This window comes from Mus musculus, chromosome 3, assembly GCF_000001635.26.
Source record: "Mus musculus strain C57BL/6J chromosome 3, GRCm38.p6 C57BL/6J".
NCBI classification, from domain to species: domain Eukaryota; kingdom Metazoa; phylum Chordata; class Mammalia; order Rodentia; family Muridae; genus Mus; species Mus musculus.
Window position 1 is genome coordinate 136,104,339 of NC_000069.6, and position 16,018 is coordinate 136,120,356.

A 16,018-nucleotide genomic window follows, 5' to 3' on the forward strand; every position below is an offset into this window, starting at 1 on the left:
ATCTTTATAAGGAAGAAAGGAAGCTCACTTATTTCCACTTATTTGTCAATTTGAAGTCAGTTCTAGTATTTATTTATTTATTTATTTATTTATTTATTTATTTATTTACTGACTTACTTATTTACCTGCTGGGGAGTTTCAGCACAGGGTATCCCACATGCTAAGTTTTCACTCCACAACTGAATCACACCCCAGGATCTACACGCCAGGTGCTACTATATTTAGAAAAGAGAATTACCAAGAGAGGACAAAATCCTGCTATCACTGGGGAGATGGTGCTCCTATAATTGTGGAACAAAGACAGCCAAATAATAGCAACTGCATTTGTCGAAATTACATAGAGAAAAGGATGGGATATGACTGTGTTTACTAGGGACCGCAAGGTTTAAAAACACATTTCAAGTGGCTTATTCAAAATACAGTTTTTTCTTAACAGAATTGACAGAAATGATGAGACCATTTCTTATATGTTACAAGCATCCGCATTGGTGCACTCAGCCAAGGTATTCTCATGTATTTGACCTGTACCCTGACCTCATCAATTTTATTTGCCATCTCTGTTGGCCAATGAAAACCCAATGGAACTGATTTATTTTTTAATGAGTGCACTTCACAAAAGCATCATAACCTCTATTTTTCCTGGGAATCATAAAAATAAGGAAGAAGTGTCTCAGTTCTTTATTGAGTTAATAGATCATTCTAGACCTCAGTCCCTTCTTCTAATTGTAATGTATAAAATGATAACATTGATGTGTTAGATAATATTTGCAAGTATTAATATTTTAAAATCATAAAATCTTGTTTTATATAGGTACCTTTGATTTCTAATTAGCATAAGCTGACATTTTATATGTGGATCAAGAATATAGCTTAGAAGTCTATAGTACTCTCAAAATTACACAAAGAATTTTTTAATACCTGTTAGACATCAGAAATAATTTCCAAAGACTTGAAGATTTATGAAAATTACTATACAATAAGAGCTAGTGCCTAGATATGATTGTAAAGAAATACAAATATATTGGAGTAAGTTTTGTGTCATGGTTTTAATCAGTCCGTATCTGTAAATAGCCTAAACTCAAGAATATCCCAAAGGAACCTCCTTCTAAATTTTATCTTAGCCCAAGATCTATGCAATTAATATTTTGTGTATTTAATGCTATGTGAGTAATTGTATTCTCTAGCATTTGAATCAGAATAATCTGAAATTATTCTGAAATATTAATACTAGAAAAACAAATGTTTACCTCTCATCTTACAATTGTATTTTAAAAATATGCTTGATTTGATGATATATCAATATAATAACTCTTATGCAAAACCAATGATGATGTCAAAGATGAGTCTCACTCTACTCTGATATCTAGACACTAGTGGTTGGCTGTGAGTCCTATTGAATGAAGTGTGGACTGTAGATTAATTGAAAGAGAAATCACAATTGAGTAATTCATCAGCTATATGATGTCAGGTGAAATACTTTAAACCTCAACTTTCAACCCTGTGAAATGTGAGTAGTATTATCTATGCCCCTCACTTTATTAAGGCTTAATGAGAAAAATATAGACTTGATAGATTTTTCTTCTTATAAATACTTTTAAGGAAGCATGGTTTCTTTTCCTCTGTCTAACATTATTTATACATTTGTTAAACATTCAGTAAAGTTTCTATATAGTACATATGCTGTTATCAAAGGAAGAAAGTTGAAAACTAAAGTCAAAATTATCATATTGCTGCTGAAAGATAAAGGGAAATAAAATATACTATTTTATTTATTTTAATAAAGCTTCATTACAGATAAAATAGAGAAATAAAATAGAAAATTAAATTGACCCCAATAGAATGATGGTTGCTGATTTTAATTCCCCAACTCTACCAATAGACAGGTCACCCAGATAGTGTCCAAACTTGAAGTTAGAGTCTAGGCATCATAGACAGAGCATGGAAGGACAAACAAAAGGGGCAGTCTGGAGATAGATGCTGCAGAAAAAAACAGGACAGAAAGCTGCAAATGCATCCTAAAGATAAAGGCTTCAAAAAGGTCAGAAGAAAAGCTGTACCAACCAGTTCATCTGGATTTTGGGACAGTTGCTGGGGAGCCTGGTAAGAAGAAGCATAATAGAATTATGTGGATTCATCAGTTAGAGTAATCTTAAGTAGCTAGGTATGGGCAAAGAATGAAATACATCATGTACAAAATTTCCTTTCAGAAACTGTGTGACAAGGGTCAGAGGGTAACTATACTCAGGATTTGGTTTTCAAAATAAGAACTGACAACATCAGAGTGAGAGTGCCTCATTATAGTCAAGGACTTCAGTGAGGGTGTAGACAGGACGTGGTGTAGACAGGATGTTTAAGAACTCTGATCTCAAAGGCTGGAGGAAGGGAGTTAAATATGACCATGAAAGTTTCTACTCCACCAGTATCTGGTGACCAGCTCTCAGCCTAAAGCCTTCCTTTAAAGATCATTCCTTTAGAGAATTCTCTCCCCTTCTCACACATTTTACATTAACAAGGCATTTTTCAGTGCAACCTAGAACTAAGCTAGCAGTCTAGAGAAGGACATGTTCAGTTTAAATATGCTTTGTATTGGATCTAGGAACACTTGAAAATATATTTGGAGTAGATGCATGACTATGAAGTAGTCCTTTAATCTCTGAAACAAAGTAGTTTTATAGTGGACAGATAAACTATTGATTTGATTAGTAACACATAACTGAAAAATAAGACTAACAGACCTGAACTTCAAGTACAGAGTCAAAGTTGTGCTTTGAAGATTTCAGAAGAGCAGTTAGATATGGGCTACTGAGCATCAACTATAAAACATACTTGTTCAACTACTGTCTTACTCCTTTGAAAAACATACAATGATAAACTGGCCATGATATTAAATAGATAAGTTTGTTACTACAAATGTCTGAACGGTACACTGAAAATGAAACCCACAGAGCTGTGTCCATATTGTAGAGATGAAGCTGGGTGGGAAGAAAGCAATGGGAAGAAGGCTTTAGTGAGTACAAGGATGAGAAAAAAGGCAGAGAAACAAGAGAGGTTTAACTACACACTCAACAATCTAAACTAAGAAAAGAGTTGTTCTTAATGAACTATTCTTGATTTCAGAATGATATTCAGAACTGAGCAGAGACATCTTACACAAGGAAGAGTTTCTGGCTTAGGGATCTTTACCCAACATTCTCACCAACCTCAACCCAGGAAGTTCTCAGCATACCATTCACAAGTAACAATTTTAAACATGACCATTATCACCAACATGGAGAAATCAGGCAGCAAACATTTCTTAATGATTTTTCTCTGTGTATAAAGCTATAATATCATTCCCCAAAGATGCTAAATATTTAGCTTGGGAAAAAAATCAATATAAGATACACTAAGGAATTATAATTTTGTCTTTTGCTTAATTGAAGATTTCAGTATAAGATACTAGTGAAATCATTCTTTATAACATAGCTAGGACTGGGTTTGGAAGGATGAGAAAGGTTGAGAGATGCATCATGAATCCAATTGTAGAAGTTGATGTATGTTAACTGATCTAACAGATGTAGGTGCAACAGATGATTTGGAGGAAGAACAAATGTCGCTGTTCTAGTAAAGAAAAGCAAAGGCAAGGCTGGGTGGTTCATGCAAAGAGAAAACCATGTGATCCAAACAGCAGCTGACATTTTGTCAGATGTAAATTGTGACAAGAAGCAAAATGGCAATCCTTCTTTACAGTCGCTTAGTTGAAGAGGTCTGTAGTGCAGCTGCTGGTGATTGCAGCCTGCCTTCGATCATCAGTATCCCTTTGGAACATGTACAGATTCGATAGGTTGTGAGTTCTGAGAATGGAAAGCCATCACACAGATCTGGTTTCAGGACTTTCTCTCCCATTAATACTTACATTAGCTCAGCAAGTTCCTCCCTGCCTTGGCTTCCTTAGATGTCAAAGAGCTTGAATATATCTCACCTAATAGAGTTATTGTAAAAGCATAAGTGATAGCAAGTACTTGGAATAAAGGTTGGTGACAGGAAAACACTCTGCAACTGTTATCTCTATTATTTTAAGAGTGTTTTACTACAGAACTGCATTTTATGTTGTCATAGTTTGCATACAGTCATGGTCATGTTTATGTCAACATTTATATTCAGTTACAAGGTTGAATAAAGATGAGTTGTATTCAAAATATAATATAAAGAATAAAGCCAAAGAGTCTAAAATGATAAAATATTAAATCTGGACACCCCGGCATTAATGAGAGAATGGGCCCTTGGCCCTGTGAAGACTTGATGCTCCAGTGTAGGGGAATGCAAGGGTGGGGAGGCAGGAGAGGGTAGGTGGGTGGGAGCACACCCTCATAGAAGCAGGAGGAGGGGGGAATGGGATAGGGTTTTTTGGGGGGGGAATTGGGAAAGGGGATAACATTTGAAATGTACATAAATAAAATATCCAATTAAAAAAAAAGAAAATGGTATGATATGAAAAAAGATCTTTTGAAATTACACCTAATTTAGGTAAAGGGACTCAAGCATAAATTTTATTATAGGTTCGTGCCAGACCTCTTTATACACATAGGCATTAAGCAGGATTCCTGGGCATGGTGTGTAGGTTAGGCACTCATACCTGCTTGAGAGTCCATCTGGTATAGCTTCATTTGTAAACCCATGAAAGAGATGGAAATCCCAGAATACAGGCTGATGGAACCTCATATTATCCCACACATTATTAAACTTAGATTTTACAACACTGACACTACAAATATTTGTTTACAATAGTTTCAAAATTAACTTCCCTTCTTCTAACACAAAATGATGGGAGGTAGGACTCATGGCACCCACCCATAAGGCATTGCATAATGGGAATGCAAAGGAAGGGACCAGCTATCCACATAGATGGGCTACAGAGTTGATATGTAAGCAGTGAGAAGCTGATAAGAGATCTTGACTGAGCATGTGCATTGCCACACCTAGAGCATCAGTCGCTCTAGTTTTCTGTTTATGTCAAGAATAGGAGCACGCACAAAGTTCACTACCGAGCATTTCAAAGTCTAGACATTGGGTTTCACCTCAAATTTAAATCTAGTAAAAAAGTTCAATAGAGGACACACAAGGCACCACCATGACGAGGATATAAATCATTAACCTGTTTGGAATATTCTAATCAAATCAAGCTTTAAAATATCATATGAAGGGACACCAAGTAGAAAGTAGAGAGCAAACAGATCTACATGGCTTCAAATTGGCAGACTGAAGTTAGTGAAGGCAAAGTGCCAGGTCTACACTTGTGCCAGCCATTTCTGAAAGCCTGTTGTCGGCTGTTTTCAAGTCTTTAATAATTTGAGTCAGGGTTAAAGAAGCAAATGGTCAAAATAGCAGAGCAATAGAGGTCTGCGTTGCCATCCTTACCACGGGAGGATACTCTATTCATCTAAAATAAGAGGTATGAGTGGTTTCTGAATGCAAGCTAGAAGCAAATGTAAAATGCCAGCTAGACACTTAGCAATTTCCTACAGAAATTATACTCTTCAGTTGTTAGATAATAAGTGTTATTTGACAAATGAAACAAAGGACTGTTTAATTTTATACTATTACGATGAACAAATAAGTGTTATTTGACAAATTAGACAGAACTATCCTCAGTGCCTCTGTTGCTGCAAACCTACTCTCAGGATTCATGTGGCTGAGATCATCGCAGTTTCCAAATATGGAATAAGGAGAGCTGGATCCTATTGATCAAAGTATTTGAGACATGGATGATTGATAGCAAGGAGAGGTGAAACACTTATTCATTGAAGATGTGGTGGGAGGCTAAACAACATTTCTGCTCTCAAGGCTCAAATGATCATTGGTGGGAGTGAAGTGTTTTATAAAGAAGAAAAGGAATAAGACCCCTTGCGAAACCTATACATATCTCTGATGAATAATTTTCTTATTAAACCTATCACAGTCACTTCATCCCAGTTGTCAGGATCCGTTGGCGTCAGTGAGCAGGAGGCAGTTTCAGTCCTACTGCACTCTGGCGAGTACATTAGCAGCATACATACCCAGATTTTTCTTCAAGGAATATCACTTCTGCATAAGAGACATACGTGGCGCATTCCAAAGGAGCCACAGACTGTAGCAAAGTACAATGAGAGGTTGATAATAAGCACAAACTTCTTAACAGTGCATTTTCTGTAATTGAATGTATTTAAGGTAGTGTCAAACAGAAACTTTCCTGGTAGAAGGGAAAGCATTGCTATTAAAGAAATTTATTTCCCCCATACTTGCATAGGAAATCAAATTCAGAGAGAATCAGTAAAAACAATAAGCTCACATTGGCAGAAAAACATCCTTTTGTTTAGTTCAGATACAACTTTTTTAAAAAAGAAATTTGTAATCCTGAAATAAATTTTATTTTATGGGGCCCTTTGCCAAGATAGTAAATAGTCACTGTATATTTTATGACTATTATACAATAAGCCCACACCACTTCATTCTGTCACTAAGCATCAGGAGTTTGCTTGTAGTGAAGGAGACTTAGCATTTTAAAGCCACAAGGGATTTACTACACAAATTTCATCTATGGGTGACAACAATTTCTAATCTTCATAGGCATAGTCTGAAAGGGATCACAGCAAGTCTAAAGGGAGCCAGAACTTAGCTAGCACCCATTTAAATCTGGAAGCAGCATTCTTCAGAGTGTAGAGGCATGTGGATATAAGTCATCTTGTCTACTAAGCCCTGCCTTCAGCTTCAGCTATTTGTGAGAAGGCATTTCCTTCTTTATAAATGAAGACCACCTCTTATTGCTTAAAGGCTGAGCTAAGTATTTGATGGGTGGGATAGGTTCAAGCTTGAATATGTATATGCCCAAGGAGTCTTAAAATAATCCATTTGGAAAGAGGGAAAAGATTCATGATAATCACTTTGTCTTAAAGTGTCTCTGACAGTGGTAAAAATCCATACCAACTGACAATGGCCTAACACAAAGGGAATAAGGAAACACTATCTCAGATCATCTTCCAACATGCATGTTAACATTTTGTCTAGTTATCTGAGCAATTTTGGATCACTATGGAATGTGGAATTATAACACCAAGGTAAGGCTTTCTTTATCTTCCTTGGGATTGTCATTTACTACCTTCTGAGTGAAGAGAATGAATACCATGGTAAGCAGTTTGCCCCATGACAAACAGTTTTATAAAAATTTACAACTCACTAGAAAGTCTTTAAGACAAATCAGAAGCAATATCAACTCAACAGAAGCAAAGTCCAGACAGTATAGAAATACAATAATGTTGAAGACAATAATTTTTAGTTTTATTAAGACACTTACTCAAACTGTATTAAATATCAGAAATTGGGAAAGGAAGAACTGGAGACCAAATTAAAAATTAAATTGTTTCTTTTAGTAAAACTCATAACATATATAATAGCTAAAATATCTTTATTATTAATAGTTACTAAGGATAAAATTTTACTTACTATGTCTCAGAACATGCTATAAGCTTTATATTTGGGCTAACATATTTAATTTTCAAGGTACCTTTTTTGAGTTAGGTTACTATTATGATTCTCATTAAATGAATGAAAAATAAGAATGATGGGTTAAATCACTTGTCCAATGATATACAGTTAGTATTCTTACTGGAAGTCTCACACAATAAGACAGATAAGAAAATGAATACCAGAATTAATCTAATATACATGACAAGTTACTGACTCTATACACTGAGTCACAAATGTCATAGAAGTGATGGCTCAAGAGTTTTGGAAGAAACTAACCTCAGGTTGGTGGCATCTAAGACTTCTAGTTAGGATCATAAAACATTGAAAAGAGATAAAGGCAGGGCAGGCCACACCACCGTGTACAGTAAAGAACATAATCAAAACAGCTGAAGAATAGAGCAAGAGACCATAGGTTCTATTTGAGGGACAGGAACTGTCTGGCTTAGCCAGAGGGTTGGGAAATGGGTATCTGTGTATAGAATTAAGGAAAACCTGACGTGTTCAGTTGTTCTGATTCCCCAATCACACCTGACCACTCAGGTCAGGGGCTGGGATTTGCCAAGAAAGAGCACATAAGACAAATATTCTGGATTACTGACAAACTTTCATAGAAACAGAAGGCCCATTCTCAAATCATAAAGAAGAGATGAGCACAATTGTGATAAGGACACTTTAAAGTAGAAAACATTATCAAAGAATCCCATAGTATGGATGCCAATTAAGGAGTGTAATGAAGGGCCAGGGCCAGATCACTGAGGATCAGCCTTCCAGGAACATTTTTCTTGTTTTTTTTTCCCTTAATGATAAATAGCTAGGCAGTTTTGAGTGCGCGACACACACACACACACACACACACACACACACACACACACACACACACACAGAGCTTAGTTACATGTATAGAGAAAGTACCTTATATTTCTTGTGTTCAAAGAAGATAAACAAATGAGGTGAATGGTGATATATTATGTAATCAGAGAATTCTGCATGCTGCTTTAGGTCTAAGTCTTTCAAAAACAACAACAAATGTTTCAAAGTGAAAATGTTACAAGTATGCAGCTTACAAAAGACTTCATCTCCCTAGTAGCATTGCACTAACTTAAGTCTGGCTCCACCTTCCAAACCTTTCTCAAACAATGTAACAAACTGCTTACTGTTCTTAGCAAGTCAGAAATGGGATAGAGAGGCTAGCAGGTTCCTTGAGTGGTTGCTTATAGTCACTGGATGAACGGAATGTCTTGTGCTCGGTTCTATCCGCCACTCCTCATGTGGGGATATCAGGTCTGTATGCAGACACCCTTACTTCCCTGTCTTCCAATCAAGCCGAGATTGCATCAGGAGGGAAGAAAACAAATAAGTACAAGGAAAAACATATCAAATGCCCTGAGTCATAAATACTTAGAGGAACAGAAACAGCTTGGCAGTCATGAACCTGTGAGCCCAGTACTTAGAAGGTGGAGATAGGAAGGGCAAGCACTGGAGACCAGCCTGTGCTATAAGCTATGTAGTGAGTTGAAATCCTGTCTTTAGTTATTTAGTAGACTATTGACTCAAAATATCAGAATAAAATGATCTGGATTATGTTGTATATAAAATAATGTGTTTTGATGTGTTTACATATACCCCAGTCTTTGCATTAGTCTCATAAGCTTGGTAGGAGAGTTGTATGGATGGTGAGAAGAAGAAGGAGAAGGAGAAGGAGAAGGAGGAGGACGAGGAGGACGAGGAGGAGAAGGAGAAGAAGAAGGGAAGAAGGAAGGAAAGAAAGAAAGAAAGAAAAGAAAAGAAAAGAAAAGAAAAGAAAAGAAAAGAAGGGAAGGGAAGGAGAAGGAGGGAAGAGGAAGGAAGGGAAGGGAAAGGGGGAGGGGAGGGCAAGAGAAAGAGGGAGAGGGAGAGGGGGAGGGGGAGGGGGAGGGAGAAGGAGAAGAAAGGAGAGGAGGAGGAACAGGAGAAGGAGGAGGAGGAACAGGAACAAAAGGAGGAGGAGGAGGAGGAGGAGGAGGAGGAGGAGGAGGAGGAGGAGGAGGAGGAGGAGGAGGAGGTAGTAGAGGTTTTGGCTTACCTAATAAGCAGGGAAGGAAACCCAGAATAAGCCAGTGCTTTGGGGTTAAGAACTTAAATGGACCCAAGTCTAGTATTCTATACTAGAACTTGGTGCCTCTTCCACTGTCTAACTCACCTGTCCTGTGGACAGATGACAAGACACTGGGAAATGAAACTTGTTATTCAGTGATGACATCATGGCTGACCACAGTTCAACATCCTTCCATTTTATACAGAAGGATGAAAAATTTTAAATCTATGTTGCTAGTTCTTGGACTTTGAAATCCAATTGATCTCTTTGGTTAATGATGTGATAGTCTAAAGACTATTAATAAGTAGGAAACATAAAATTAATTCAATCAGATCCTGACTCATGTGGTATACTTAGAAGGAGGCAAGGCCACCACCACTTTGTACATTAAAAGATGACTCTGGATATTCCATATAATATTAGAAAAGTCCATGTTCTCCTTCTTATTTACCAAAAATTCACTTTATAGACAGTGTTATTGAGTTCAGAGGAAACATTTTAGTGAGTAGGCTTTACCTATCTTGTTAGACAGAAAAAGGCCAAAGAAAAATTCTAAACATCGGTAGATATACGTGTCTAAATTTTATGAGACCATTAAAATTAATTTTAAATGGTGATTTAAGACTACTTTGATTTCTATACACTCATCACCACAGACAACTTTATATTGATATTTTCATTCTTGTTTTGTTAATTTTTAGCCAAAAATTCAAATTCAAATCAAAGTGCTAAAGTTTTCCATCCTGGTTCATCCAGGGACACAGGACATCAAACTACCTCATGGTTTGAGTGACTCTGAAACCATCCTCAGCTCTGCTAGCTCAAAGCCTAATGAGGAGTTCTCTCCTTCACCAGTTTTCTGCTCTGTTCTTGTGTTTCCTCATTCTTTTTATCTGGTCCAGTAACATCTGTCCAAATTTGCATTTCAATGTTACTCAGTACCCAGCATACTGTGATAGACTTCAGGAGTTCTGTCTCAGGGACTGTATCTTTTTCACTTGTATGATAACATTGCCAGACTTGCTCATTAAGACACTACTTCCTTTTGATTTCACTTTGAACAAGAAATACATATAGACGAGAGAGGAAGATGAGCTTTTATATAACATCAAGTGAGAGACTGTGTAAGGCATATGATGTGTTTCAGCTTTGCTGTGCAGAGGCTGAACATTGCACCTTGGCCTCGCTCCCACCTGAGGCTGTTAAGCTAGATTAGGTCTGGTAGAGTTGGGCTCTGCCATTGGTCTATTTCATTAGTGACTCTGTAGCTCATTCTACCACATGTTCAGGAAGAACAACCCCAAGATCTGGAATCAGATAACCTCAAAGTGATGGCTAAATGTTGATACAAACAAGTCATGTGAATTTAAAATGAATTTTGTGCTCTGTTCATTTCAAACACGTGCATAGTGTCTATGGGTTGCTCTCCAAAGCCTCTTCTCTCTCACCCCCTCTCACTTGTATCAATGCCCACCCACCTCTAACCTGACGAGTTCCTTTCCCAGACCCACGACTTTTTTTTTTTTTGCTTTTGTTATTTCATTTTTCTCAGTCAAATTTATTTTATTAATCCAAGTGCCGCCATCTTGGCTTTTTTGATACACATTGACAATGTTTACCATTGAGCCATGAGGGAAGGCTATTACACAGGTGAAACTGAAGCATCACTGTGCTTCTTATACTGAAGTGCGTGCTGACATTCCAGAGTTCCAGTGCTGTCTCACTTCCTAAATTAGAGGTTTGAATCTTTCTATAATCTAGTAGGCAATGCTGCACCTTCCTGAAGAAGCATAACAATACAGGTGAAGGGTCAAGTTCCAGTCTCAGTCTGGATAACACCATGAACCTGACGCTACCATCGAATATTTAACTTTTCTGTTACTCAGTTTATTCAACTGTTAAATATTAAATTGAAGAATTATAGTGCCTTTCTCAAAAGAATTATGTGATTAGGAAATTCTTAAAGGGGTACATTCAGGTAAAGAATTGATGATTTTCCCTGCACACTGAGGAGCAGTAATGGTTGTCTGTCACAGTAATTGCAATAACAATGGTGGCAGCTGAACTCCTCCCCTGCTGTTTAACTGTGCCTATTGTCCATGAATGGAGCACTGAACACTGGACCACCCAGTTCTTCCCCCTTATCCTTCCATGAGCCACGTTCACTAGAGCCAAGGGTGACCAACACAACTTTTAATCCCAAACTTCACACTTCTTTTGTTTATTTATTGGCTCACAGGAATTTTGGAATGATTCAAATGAATTACCAAGGATGGTCGGGAGGAGCATGCCCCTGTGATGGTAAATACATGTCAAGGTTTTTTTCTTGTGTTTATGCATTTTTGAACTGTATGTTATAGGCTTATATGTGCTCTTAGCTCATGGCAAATTTTAAAAGGAAAATTAGAAAGGTTTATGAAGTTAGGTAATTTTACAGGTCTCAGTGATGTAACAGATTATGTGCTTTAACAGAAAATTATTTTGATGAAATCTTGATTATGTACACTTGATTTTCTCCAAAGAGTGTTAACTAGTAGAATGCAACATTTTATATTTTTTTTATCTGCAACCAAAATTGAAGACATTTTCAAATGCTGTACTATGAAAACTGTATAACTCATGAATTTTTGAGTTGTTTTTTCCAATTTAGAACAAAATAGCATTTCCTTAGAATGTCCATGTGTATGGAAGATCATAGATATGCATTATAACGCACCTCCTATCTGACAAAATCAAGTAAGAATCTTTTATTGCTTTTAAGGCTTTAAGGGCTTTAATTTTTCTAAAGGCAAGTAGAGTCTTTTCTCATCAGTTTCACATGACTCTTAATATGGCAGAAGGTATTTGTGAACTACAGCTCTCATGCTTTTCAAAATAAGTGCTGTTATGAACTACTGGAGAGACCTCAAGGCAAAACAGGAAGCTTATTAACTGTGATTTTATGAGGCTTCACGAATTCCATCTTGTGGAAGGAAAAAAAAAAAAAGCTTTGAGCAAAGGCCACTGGATGTGAAGTAAAATACAGAGGAAAGGTGATTGTAGAAATCATATTTTCCATGGAATTGAAACAGAGTAGAAGGAGTTTGGATGATAGCCGTTGTCATGTGTGAATTCTGTGATATACGGAAGGCAGTGCCATGAACCACCACGTAGCTGATATCTCAGCATTCAGTTTGAGAGTCCCCAACGATGCTACTGAATTTATGGCCCTATATATTGGTGAGTGCATCCATGCATGGATGAGTTCATTCATTCCATAAATAAATGGATACACACTATGTGCCAGGGAGGGATCCAGGATACAGCCATAAAGAAAACAAGATAGAGTTTTCTGACTATGTGCTGCCTTTGCTCTAGTGGATAGGAAACCGATAATACAAAAATCAATAAATAATATGACAAATGTTCCTAAAGTATAAATAAAATAAAGGAGGGCACTGCCAGAGATTAGTTCTCATTTACATAGCTCAGTTTATATAAACATGTAACAATTATGGAATATATGTTTAAATATATGTTTATATTAAAATATATAACTTGCCTGAAATGTACAATTATATTCATAATTTTTGTACATATATTTACCATTCCATGGGTTCTTACAGAACCTCCACACTCCTTACAACTAAGAAGTACTCATGTCTCCTCCATTTGAAGGGTATAGAGTTTTTATTCTTCATTGATTTTACTCTAGAGTAAGCATAAGTACCTCTGTGCAATTTGTATATCCAGATCATAGAAATAACACGTTTGCTTGTCTTTCTCACAGAATGCTCATTTTTAGACTTGACCACAGAGATGAAAGGTAGTTCATGAAACATAGAGGGTTTTATCTTCATGGAAAAGAACAGATCTCACAGCTTATTGTCAGCTGAACTCAGCCCAGGCTCAACCTCCATCACTCAAGTCATCTAGTTTGGAAGACTATCCTCCATATCCCCTTTGGGCTGCCGTATCTGAGTCACCATAAACAGGCCATGTGCAAAACACAGGCAGACTTATGAGCAAAATCAGTCACTGTCATGGTTTGACCCACGGAATTCCATGATGGTTTATAAATCAATCATAACTAGGCAGGCTGTTGTGTACAGATATGCATAACTCATCTGGTGAAATCTTTGAGTGTGTTGCTTCTAATTTTCAGGATAAAATGGCAAATGAAACAGCTTGAAGTCAACATTGGTGTCATGAGAATAAGATCACAGGTTCTCTCTCTTAGCTTCTAAGAGTTGCAGAGTGGCTCATTTTAGTAGGATTCCATCTGTAAATGGTCCTGTAAGACTGATTTATGAAGTCTGATATTTTCTATCGATTTCTGGTGGTTTTGCCTGTTGGGAGCCGCCCCCACATTCGCCGTCACAAGATGGCGCTGACATCCTGTGTTCTAAGTGGTAAACAAATAATCTGCGCATGTGCCAAGGGTATTTTATGACTACTTGTACTCTACCTTTCCCGTGAACGTCAGCTCGGCCATGGGCTGCAGCCAATCAGGGAGTGATGCGTCCTAGGCGAAATATAACGCTCCTAAAAAAGGGGACGGGGTTTTCCGCCATTCTCTCTCGCTGGCATCTCTCTGGCTCTGCGCGCCCTGCGCTCGAGCGCGCGCGCCGGAGCTCTGGCTCCTAAAGATGTAATAGAAGGGGCTTTTTGTTTTTTGGGGCTGGGCGCTGGGCGCTTGCCCTCCTGGCTCCCAAAGATGTAAGCAATAAAGTTTTGCCGCAGAAGATTTTGGTTTGTTGCGTCTTTCCTGGCCGGGCGTGAGAACGCTATTAAGAATTGGTGCTGAAATCCGGGACGAGAAAATCCGGGACGAGAAATTCCGGGACGAGAAAAAATCCGGGAAGAAAAAACCCGGGAGGAAACTCGGGACGGGAGTTTCACCGGCGCAAGGAAGATCCCTCATTCCAGAACCAGAACTGCGGGTCGCGGTAATAAAGGTTCCCGTAAAGCAGACTGTTAAGAAGGATTCAACTGCATGAATTCAGAACTTTTCAGCTGGGGAACGGCGGTAACCCGTAAGTATAGCTTTACGAGGTACGCCTGGCCTTGAACTTTCTAAGGAAATTCAAGACAGTCTATCAGAAGTAAAGTGGAAAATAGCTTTATAAGGTATGTTTGGCCTTGAACTTTCTCTAGTGTTAGAAGCCCTTTTGTTCCTTTTCACATGTTATCAAGTGGTTAAGGCAGGGCGGATTCTGGATGAAGTTCAGGACAATCTATCAGAAGTAAAGCGGGGAGAGAGAATAGGAGCAAAGAGAAAATATGGTTCACAAAATAAGTATACAGGCCTTTCCAAGGGTCTTGAACCCGAGGAAAAGTTTAGGTCAGGTAAGAATACCTGGGGAGAGATTAGAAGGAAGGAGAAGGAAAAAGAAAAGAAAAAAGATCAATTAGAGAAGCCAGTTCTTAGTAGTTCTGAATCAGATGAAAAGGCTATTAGGGCCTGGAAGGCGCTCTCCCGAGCAGGTGAAGCCACTGGACAATAATGACAGAGGCAGGCTCTTGCAGCCTACAAGGTCTTATTGTCCACCCTAGAGTTGTAGATCAAGATTATAAAGGGGAACTTCAGGTTCTCTGTTCTTGTCCTCAAGTTGTCTTTTCTATATCACAAAGAGACAAAATAGCTCAACTAATAATTTTGCCAAGCCTACATGGCTGTTTTTTCTTCCTCTGGTATTCCTAGAGCTGCCAGAGAGATTGGTTCTACTGAAAATGATTCTGATTACTTAATAATGCCTTTAGATTGTTGTCAAATTTTATCTACTCACGTAGGGGTAAACCCTCGTGGCGTCAGGCCATTACAGGTCTGACAAATGGATGTCACGCATATTTCCTCCTTTGAGAGAAATCAATATTTACATGTTTAGAAGAAACCCACTTAAAAATGGGATTGTGGTATATACTGATGGATCAAAAACTGGCATAGGTGCCTATGTGGCTAATGGTAAAGTGGTATCCAAACAATATAATGAAAATTCACCTCAAGTGGTAGAATGTTTAGTGGTTTTAGAAGTTTTAAAAACCTTTTTAGAACCCCTTAATATTGTGTCAGATTCCTGTTATGTGGTTAATGCAGTAAATCTTTTAGAAGTGGCTGGAGTGATTAAGCCTTCCAGTAGAGTTGCCAATATTTTTCAGCAGATACAATTAGTTTTGTTATCTAGAAGATTTCCTGTTTATATTACTCATGTTAGAGCCCATTCAGGCCTACCTGGCCCCATGGCTCTGGGAAATGATTTGGCAGATAAGGCCACTAAAGTGGTGGCTGCTGCCCTATCATCCCCGGTAGAGGCTGCAAGAAATTTTCATAACAATTTTCATGTGACGGCTGAAACATTACGCAGTCGTTTCTCCTTGACAAGAAAAGAAGCCCGTGACATTGTTACTCAATGTCAAAGCTGCTGTGAGTTCTTGCCAGTTCCTCATGTGGGAATTAACCCACGCGGTATTCGACCTCTACAG

At 37.9% G+C, this 16,018-nt stretch overlaps 1 protein-coding gene across 4 annotated transcripts in view; it reads right to left on the reverse strand.

The window, feature by feature from the left end:
• Bank1 (B cell scaffold protein with ankyrin repeats 1) overlaps positions 1-16,018 on the reverse strand; it is a 272,779-nt gene that overhangs the window by 50,976 nt on the left and 205,785 nt on the right. The gene's annotated exons all lie outside the window — the stretch shown is intronic.